Genomic DNA, 9,793 nt, shown 5'->3' with positions numbered 1-9,793 from the left:
TCTTGATTGGTCTTGCCTCAATCCACTTGGTGAATTTGTCCACTGCCACCAGCAAGTGCGTCATGCCGCCTTGAGCGGTTTTGAAGGGTCCCACCATGTCGAGTCCCCAGACCGCGAAGGGCCAGGCGATCGGTATGGTGTGGAGTGCTGACGCCGGCTGGTGGCTGCGTTTGCTGAAGCGCTGGCATCCCTCACACTTGAGGACGAGCGACTCGGCATCTTGGAGGGCCGTGGGCCAGTAGAAACTGTGGCGGAACGCCTTGGCCACCAGGGATCGTGATGCGGCGTGGTGCCTGCACTCGCCCTGATGTATGTCGAGGAGGATGTCGATGCCCCGTTCCTGCTCGACGCAGCGCTGGAACACGCCGGTGGAGCCGCGCTTAACGAGCTCGTTGTTGATGATGCTATAGGCGGACGCCCGGCGCTGCACTTGCCGAGCTTCGGTCTCTTCCATGGGGAGAACCCCGCTCTCCAAGAATTCTGATATTGGGAGGGCCCAAGATTGAGCCGTAACCACAGCGAAGATGGCCACCAGGGTGGGTTCCGAGTCAGAAGCCCCCGAGCCGGGTTGAGCAGCCCCCGGGTCGGGGATGGCGATGGCCGGGTCCGGGACGATGGTGGCCGGGTTGAGCTGAGCAGCCCCTGGGCCGGGTTCAGCAGTCCCCAGGCCGGGTTGAGGTGCGGCCGGGTCGTCTGGAACGTGGATGGACTCGGAGTCCGGTGATGGCTTGACGGACAGCTTGCGCAGGTGCTCGAGGGAGACGCTGGACGGGATGGCTTGTCGTGACGAGGCGATCTTGGCGAGCGTGTCGGCTGCTTCGTTCTCCGTGCGCGGGACGTGGAGGAACTCACAGCCCTCGAAGGATTCGGACAGCTTCTGGACGAGGAAGCGGTAGCTTGCCATGTTGGAGTTGCGGGCGTCCCATTCGTCGGAGCACTGCTGCACCACCAGGTCCGAGTCGCCTTAGCACAGGATGCATCGGATGCCGAGTTCCTTGGCAAGCCGGAGGCCGTGCACAAGGGCTTCGTACTCGGGGACGTTGTTGGAGGCGGCGAAGTGGATCTGGAGCGCGTAGTGGAGCCGGTCGCCCTTTGGGGACGACAGTACGATGGCGGCCCCCAAGCCGAGTCGCATCTTGGACCCGTCGAAGTGCATGCGCCAATGCGTCGAGTCGGGAGGCGGCGACAAGTACTGGGTCTCGGTCCAGTCGACGAGGAAGTCGGCTAGGGCTTGAGACTTGATCGCGGTGCGGGGCTCATAGAGGATGGTGTGGCCAGCTAGCAGGATCGCCCACTTGGCAACCCGGCTAGAGGCATCCCGACACCCGATGATTTCTCCGATAGGCGTCGTGCTGACAACAGTGACAACATGCTCTTGGAAATACTGCTTCAGCTTCTTGGCGGTGTAGTACACGCCGTAACACATCTTCTGGTAGTGCGGGTAGTTCTGCTTGGAGATGGAGAGCACCTTGCTCAGGTAGTAGACTGAGCGCTGGACGGCTTGGATCTTGCCCTTCTCTGATCGCTCGACCGCCAGCACTGTGCTGACCGCCCGCGAGGTCGCGGCTATGTAGAGCAATAGCGGCTCCTTGTCGGTCGGTGTGGCCAGGACTAGTGCAGTGGAGAGCATGCGCTTGAGGTCTTGGAAGGCCTCGTCTGCCTTGCCGTTCCATTCAAACGGGCTCGTCTTCTTCATCAGCTGGTACAGGGGTAGCGCCCTCTCGCCCAGCCGGCTTAGAAACCGGCTGACCGAGGCCAAGCATCCGGTGAACTTCTGGACATCGCACAGCCGGGCCAGCTTGCGCATGCGCTAGATGGCCTTGATCTTATCCGGGTTCGCCTCAATAACGCGTTCCGAGACGAGGAAGCCGAGTAGCTTTCCGGCCGGGACGCCGAAGACACATTTTTCCGGGTTAAGCTTGACCTTGTATTCGTGGAGGTTGGCGAATGTTTCCTTCAAATCGTCGAGGAGCGTGAGGTGCTGCTTGGTCTTCAACACGATGTCGTCCACGTATACGTGGATATTGCGGCCGAGTTGTGGCAGCAGGCATTTCTGCATGCAGCGCTGGAAGGTGGCGCCGGCGTTCTTCAAGCCGAATGACATGGTGATGTAGCAATACGCCCCAAAGGGCGTGATGAAGGACGTCTTCAGGGCGTCGGACGGGTCCAGCTTGATCTGGTGGTAGCCGGAGTAAGCGTCCAGGAAGGATAGGAGCTCACACCCGGCAGTTGAGTAGATGACTTGGTCGATCCGCGGGAGGGCGAACGGATCCTTGGGACATGCCTTGTTGAGGCTGGTGTAGTCGATACACATGCGCCAGGTCTTGTTCTTCTTCAGGACAAGGACTGGATTGGCCAGCCACTCGGGGTGAAACACTTCCATTATGAAGCCAGCTGCCAAAAGCTTGGCGACCTCTTCACCAATGGTTCTTCTCTTCTCTTCGGAAAATCATCGTAGGGGTTGACGGACAGGCTTGGCGTCCTTGCGGATGTGAAGTTTGTGCTCCGCGTACTTCCTCGGGATACCCGACATGTCCTTGGGGGTCCATGCGAAGATATCCCGATTCTCATGGAGGAAGTCGACGAGCTCGCCTTCCTATTTGTTGTCGAGGCGGGCGTCTATGACAACGTACTTGCTGCAGCTGGGGTCTTCTGGGTTGAGCTTCACTTTCTTAGTCTCCTTGGAGGTCTTGAAGGCGGCCTCGTCGGCCGGGTCCGGGGTCGGGATCGACGCGGCGGAGGCCTCGCCTGCCAGGGTGACGATCCGATCAAGCTGGCGCCACTCCTCGGCAATGACCAGCGACTCCACCAACTTGGCGCCATCTCGGCCGGACTCCAGGGACTTGCGGTAATCGCCGGTGATGGTGATGAGGCCCTTGGGACCCGGCATCTTCATCTTCAGGTAGGCGTAGTGGGGAACCGCCATGAACTTGGCGAGCGCGGGCCGGCCCAACAACACGTGATACGTGCTGGACAGGTCCACCACCTCGAACCAGATCGGTTCACGCCGGAAATGGCTGCTATCACCGAACAGGACATCTAGCCGGACCCGGCCAATGGGGGAGCAGGAGAGGCCGGGCACGATGTTGTGGAAGATCATTCGGGTCGGCTCCAGGTCCTCGGCCTTGAGGCCGAGCTTGGTCATCGTGTCGTGGTAGAGGATGTTGATGCTGCTGCCGCCGTTGATGAGGACTCGGGAGAACATGCATGTGCGCCACGCGACGATGGTGGGGTTGAGGACGAGGGCGTAACCACCTGGACTCGGCATGACTGCCGGGTGATCCTCTCGGGTCCAGGTGATCGGGCGATCCGACCAATGCATGAGCTCCGGCTTGGCCGGGACGACGGTGTTCACATCCTGCCGAAGGAGGCGCTCGCTGTGCTTGTCATCGCCGAGGCTGGTGAAGACGACGTAGGCCGCGTTCTGGTCCGGGTAGGCGTCGTCGCGCATCGCGCCGCCAGCTGGAGGTGACGGTGGAGGCGGCTGCCCCGCGCCTGGAGCCGGAGCCGGAGTGGGCGGGACGTCGGCCCTCATGATGCGCTTGGTGATGGCGCACTGCCGAAGCGTGTGCGTGGAGGGTCTTGCGCCACTATGGTGCTTGCAGGGGCGTCGAGCATCTGCTCGAAGCTCATGGCAGGTTGCCATTCTGTCTTGCCGGTGCTTCGCCGCCGGGTCCGCGTCGGGCTCGGTGGTCGCGACGAGCCGGTTGTCGTGACATGGCGCCAGCTGGTCGTCCTTGCACTTGTTGTTCTGGTGATGCTACTGCTGGCTGCTTTCACCGGACGACTTCGGAGGGAGAACCGGCTTCGCCTTGCCGGCTTCATCTAGCGCCACCTGGACTTCATGGTGGAGTTGGCGTTGGCGTACTTGTCCGCTGTCACAATGAGCGCGGCCATGGTGGCCGGCTCGGAGCGTAAGAGCTTGTGCTTGAGGAGGGTGCCATCTTGGCACCCACTGACGAAGTACTGGTTCGCCTGGACTTCATGGACGCCCTCGCAGCTGTTCCGGAGCTCGGTCCAGCATGCGAGGTACTCGCGACCGGTCTTCGTAGGCTCTTGCACGAACATGGCGACCTGGCTAGGGCGGCCGGGTCGCTTGTAGGTCCCCTTGAAGTTTCAGACGAAGGCTTCCTCGAAGTCCACCCACGTGTTGATGCTGCCCATCGGCAGGCTATTCAACCACGTGCGGGCCGACCCTTGGAGCATGAGCGGTGCGTAGCGCACGGTGAGACGATGATTGGCACCGGTGATGCCAATGGCCGTGGTGTAGTCGGTGAGCCAGTCTTCTGGCTTCACCGTCCTGTTGTACTTGGGGGTGTCACGGGGGAGCATGAATCCTTTGGGGAAGGGCTCCTCCCGGATGCGCGGCCCGAAGCACGCTGGCCCGATAGCGCTGCTCTCCTCCACCTCCAGGGAGTGAGCGAGCTGATCAAGGCGGTGGCGAGCATCGGCGTCGTTGATGGCGCGCGGGCCGAGTCGACTTGTGGCCAGGCCACGGGGGCCGGGTCGGTTGGAGCCAGACACCGGCCACGCTGGCCGAGTCCGCGCTGGATCTCTAGGACGGGCTCGTTGCCCAATCTGCCGGAGGTTGTAGCGGCCGGGTCACGCCGAGTCCAGGCTCAGCCGGAGTGCGCCTCGCCGGGTGGCGAGGAAGCGATGTGCAGAAGTTTGCCGGGCCCGCCAAGGCGGGCGGAGCCGGATCCCGCCGGCTTGGCGAGCTAGTTAAGTCGGTCCTGCTGGGTGTCGGCGGCCTGGAGGAGTTCGCACATCCGCCCGATGCGCTCTTTCAGCTCCTCACCCGCGAGCTGGTCCAGGCCGGCTGCGGCCGCCTGGGCAGCGCGCATGTTCTTCGCTGGGGTCTCGTAGACGATTGAGACGGCGCTGAGGGCCCGGCCGATCGCTCCTCCCCGGGCATGCACATCAGTGACCCGGCTTGGCCCGGCCACGGCGGGCGTGAATCCGTAGGCGGCATCGTGCTCCAGCTGAGCGGCGTCCAGGCGACGCTGAGTGGCAGCGAGCATCTCGGATAGGTCCAGCATCTGCTGGCGCCTTTCCTCGAGCTGGGTTCGGGCCTCAGCGACGTTGGTGGTGTCGACGTCGGTGCCGATGGGGATGCGGAGGCTCTGCATCGCGGCGTGCAATGGATCGGATGGCTCGCTCCGATCCGTTGCGGCCCTGACTTCGGCAGCCTTCCTCGTCTTGCTCGACGATGAGGAGGTGCCGTCGCCGGTGACGAAGACCTCCACATGGACGTTGGTTGCCCCGGCGGAAACGCCGCCACCGAGGGATAGGGGAGAGTCGGAGTAGCTGAGCACCTCACTGGGGTCCTCATCGGCCGCGAACGCATCGGAGATGTGCAGCGCGGCGAAGGAGGTGGCAAGCGCACCGACGACGTCGTCCGCCAGCGCGACGGACTCGTCAGTGTAGGAGAAGGGCCCCGCCTGAAGCATGCTCCCGGCCAGCTCCTCGATCTGCCCCACGGTGGGCGCACGACAGATGCCAAGGGATGACTAAAGAGAGGAGGAGGCTCGAGGGCGCTGGTGGACTCCAGAGGCGTGGTTGGCATGAGCGGGCGCGGGACGCCAGACATATCCAGGTTCGGGGATCTCCTGAGAGATAATACCCCTAGTCCTGCCGAGTGTGGTTGGATGATCGATAGTACAATGTTGCTCATGGAGCTGTATGGAGGAGGAAGGAAGCTGGCCAAGGCTTGGGCTGCTCCTTCTCTCCGGTGTTGCTGTTTTGTGGCTAGTCCTATGCTTACTTGCTTTTCTCTCGTATGTGTTTTTTGCTTGCCCTCTCTCTTGCCCCCCGTATGATCGTTGGCTCCCGGGGGGTTTTATAGTCCAACCCCCCGGGGGTACAATGGTAATGTTACAAGTCGGTGGGTCCGTATTGTCGGTGTCCGGGAACCCGGGCTGGGTCCCGCTGAGGGCTTGTGGTATGCCGGGTTCCCCTAGGTGCGGGCCTTGCATGCCTAGGGGGACTGTGCGCTGTCTTGTCGATCGTCAGGATGTTGCCGAGTCGAGTCGCGTACAGTGCTCTCCGTCAGGTTGCCGCTTGCTATCATCAGTGGTGAAGGCGGGGGCCCTGTAGCCACGCCGGCCCTGGTCAGCGGGTAGGTGAGGGGCACTGTTGCCACGTTCCTGCTGACCAGAGGTATGGACGGGACACTGTTGCCTCGGTCGTTGTTGATTGAAGTCTCGTCCCCATCATATGGCCTGGATGGGACGGGAGTTGACCCGCGGCTGGATTGCGTAGCACGCCACGGGTGGTGCTGGCTTGTTGAGGAGGCTTTGGTCGTGCCGGGTTCGGCTGTCTTGCGCTAGTTGTTGGGGCCGAGTCGACGTGTCTCCAAGCGCGTGCCGATATTGAGGGGCGGTGCCAACCCCATTGTTTTTTGAAGAGGATCCGGCTTCCGTTGCCTGCTCGGGGTCCATCCCCCCCCCCCCCCCCCCCGACAGGGTGTTTTGGCACCCACGGAGTACGAATGGGGAAATGTTGGTGGAGATGAAGGGCGAACCATGTCTTCAGGGAACGCTTGTCTCAAATGCGAGGAAATTTGCAAACTTAGCCCCCGTTTCAAATTTCCTACATCACAGCAATATTAGTCGGTTGGGGATAGGACGGTAATCTCACATACACCGAATATTTGCCGATGAGAGTTTGTTTTTGCGCCCACCATGTATGAATCGGGGTGGGAGTCGATTCCGGCCAAGGACACACTGTGTTTTGGCGCCCACTGTGTATGAATCCGGGTGAGAGGCGGTTATGTCACGTTTGAGTGAAATTACAAACCTACCCCTATCTAAACCTATATAAATCCAGCAGATAGGCTTTGCGTGGCAGGGATAGGCAGTAGTAATTTCCATCTCGCAGATTTTGGTTTCAGGCAGTTACTGCAACTTTCCCCGCTTCGTTCAAATTTTGCAGAGTGCACGTTTACCGTGCCAACTCAATTCGAATCCCGTTTGTATTCTGTTTTTTTTCCGGGCGGGATCCATTTTCGATTAGAATAAAATTCTATATACATTATTTTTTATATATACTTTCAAAAGCACAACACCCTTTATACATAAATATGGTTTACAAATGGCATGATCTCAAATTCATAATGTTGTATCCATCAATTTGGATTTTCAAATATTTGAAACCATTTTATGTTGAAATCCAATGTATGCATTCCTTGCTAACTATCTCCAATTAATGTGTGTTTCATGCGGGTTTTTTTACTTCTCAAACATGTATAATTTGTTTCACACACGCAACATATAGTGTAATCCCGTTTAGACATTATTTGCATATAAACCATACATTGTTTCTAATTAAAGAATCTATGGATCACCAATATTGATAAACTATATAGCATTACATGTGTCCCCAAATTCAAATGAATATGCATGTTTGATACACCAATTTGCGTTATGATATTATCGATGTCGTGATCTCCAGTTTAAATATTTGAATCCCATTTAATCCAGATATTCGTCTCATATAACTATCACTCATGCTTATATAGGACTATCTCTCTAGACCTACACGCGTCCATCGTCTCTCGGGTATCTCTCGTGCTACCTGTATGTCGACAATGATCTTTTATCTTCGTAACACACTGACGGTACTCTCTCCCTCGACCTTCATCACTCTATCTCTCTCTAAGTATATCTCACTCCCTGCTATGTGTCTCTAACTATGATTCTCCATGTGGAATCTCTTTCTCTCACACAAACACAAAACTTTGTCTCCCGGGGTCTCATTTCTCTCTACTATCCCCCTATGTGCCACTCGCACACCCCTCATACAGAGATGTCTTTCACTCCTTAGGTATGAGAACCTACGACTCTTCCTCTTAAATATCTCTTTCTCACACACAAACACAAACTCTATTTCCCAGGGTCTAATATTTCTCCACGGTTCTCTTGTATGTCGCTCACACACACTCTCTCTCCCTTGAGATATCTTGCATTCCCTCATATGTCTCTCTAGCTATCACTCTCCTTGTGAAATATCTTTCTCTCTCGCAGACATAAAATTCCGTCTCTCGGGATCTCATTTCTCTCTGATATTTGTTTGTATGTGAGTCACATGCACCCTGTCATCATGTCTTTCACACCCACACACATAACTCAGCCTTCTGATCCCCTCGACTCCTATCTCTAATGCACACTAGCTAGCATCTTTATCTTTCTATTTATCTGTTTCTCCATCAACCTTCTTTCATTTATAGGTTGATCTCTTTTGCACAATTGTTGTGCCTCACTCCCTCTGCTCGCCATAGATGCATGCTCTAGCCCACGCCACTATCTCTTAAAGACAAAAACACATGCTCAATTGTCGGGCCTTCTTCCCTGCATTCTCAAATGCATGCATATTGTCATACCAATCCATCTCTCCCATGTCGTGGATCTTATGACTTATGTCTTCTTTCTTTTATCTCGATCATGCGCGCACGCACACACACACATCCCACATATACATGTATACCTCTCACACATGCACGTTCAAGGTCTCTATGTCTCCATACATAGTAAATTACCCTCAACCCTAACGCCACATCGAATCGTTCTCTTTTTGTGTGCACATAACTTCCGCCTGGATGGGTAAAACATACACTCACACTTAACAATCTCCTTCTAGCTACCCCCTCTCACTCTTCCCCTATATCCCCGAAACCAATATGGCCATCCATTCGTTTAATTCCCGCCTACATGCACCATCGATATATAGTAGTCTTCCTCAGTGTCTCTCGAACAAACACGTTCTCTCGATGTCGACTCCTCTGACGCGCACACACCTTCTCTTCCCTCTCTACGGGCATTTTCTCTCTCGCACCCCATCTTTAGTGGCCTCTTCCATACACATCACCTCTCTATGATGAAGCCATGCACACTTAAATTACATCCGCCACCGAGGACCCCACGACACACACACACAAACAAACACACACACACACGCACGCACGTACCCACCCACACACACAAACATACACACACACTAAGACTCCATCACACACACGCACACACACACACACTAAGACTCCATCTCTCTCTCTCACACACACACACAAACACACACACATACACTAAGACTCCGTCTCACACACACATGCTCTAGGTGGAGCATTTGTTCCTACCACCCTTCATCCAACCTTACCCGTATGATAAACAATCATCTTAATTTACTTGTATAACATGGAAAAATTCCACTTTACTTTAGTAGTTAGCAAACTTATCATCTGCACCCTTATAAAAAACCGAGTTGGCGATGATGGTGTGTCTTCCATCTTGTAATATAGACCGTCGGATCTATATCTGACGGATAGAAAGCAAACTATGATAATTTTAGAAAAGATACCCGCACCTCTCTGCACATCCTTATCTCCCACAACCTCATTGCTGAGAAATTAAAAAAGAAAGTCTCTAGAAAAATCTAGCATGGTGGCCGCTGCCGCCTGCCGGCGCCGTCCATCCCCATGCCTCCGCCCATTCCGACCACCAGTCACCACCATGCTCCACTCCTCCTCACCTTATCTCTCATCTTTCATTTTTTCGATGACATTCTCGAGATACCAGTTTTCCGATAAAATTCTTGAAATATCATTAGTTTTTACACATGGGATTACTACTGCATGGGTAAATCACAATAGGTGTTTTGTAAAAAAAATCATATTGATGTTCTGTGCAATGCACGAGCATCTTGCTTGTAATTATATAACGCAAATCACGAGAAGGAAATGACATTTTTTACACAACCACGTTAACATGGCCACGTAAATCACTAGCTAAAGTAAATA

This window comes from Triticum urartu, chromosome 1, assembly GCF_003073215.2.
Source record: "Triticum urartu cultivar G1812 chromosome 1, Tu2.1, whole genome shotgun sequence".
Lineage (NCBI taxonomy): Eukaryota > Viridiplantae > Streptophyta > Magnoliopsida > Poales > Poaceae > Triticum > Triticum urartu.
Note: the sequence above shows the minus strand (reverse complement) of the source record.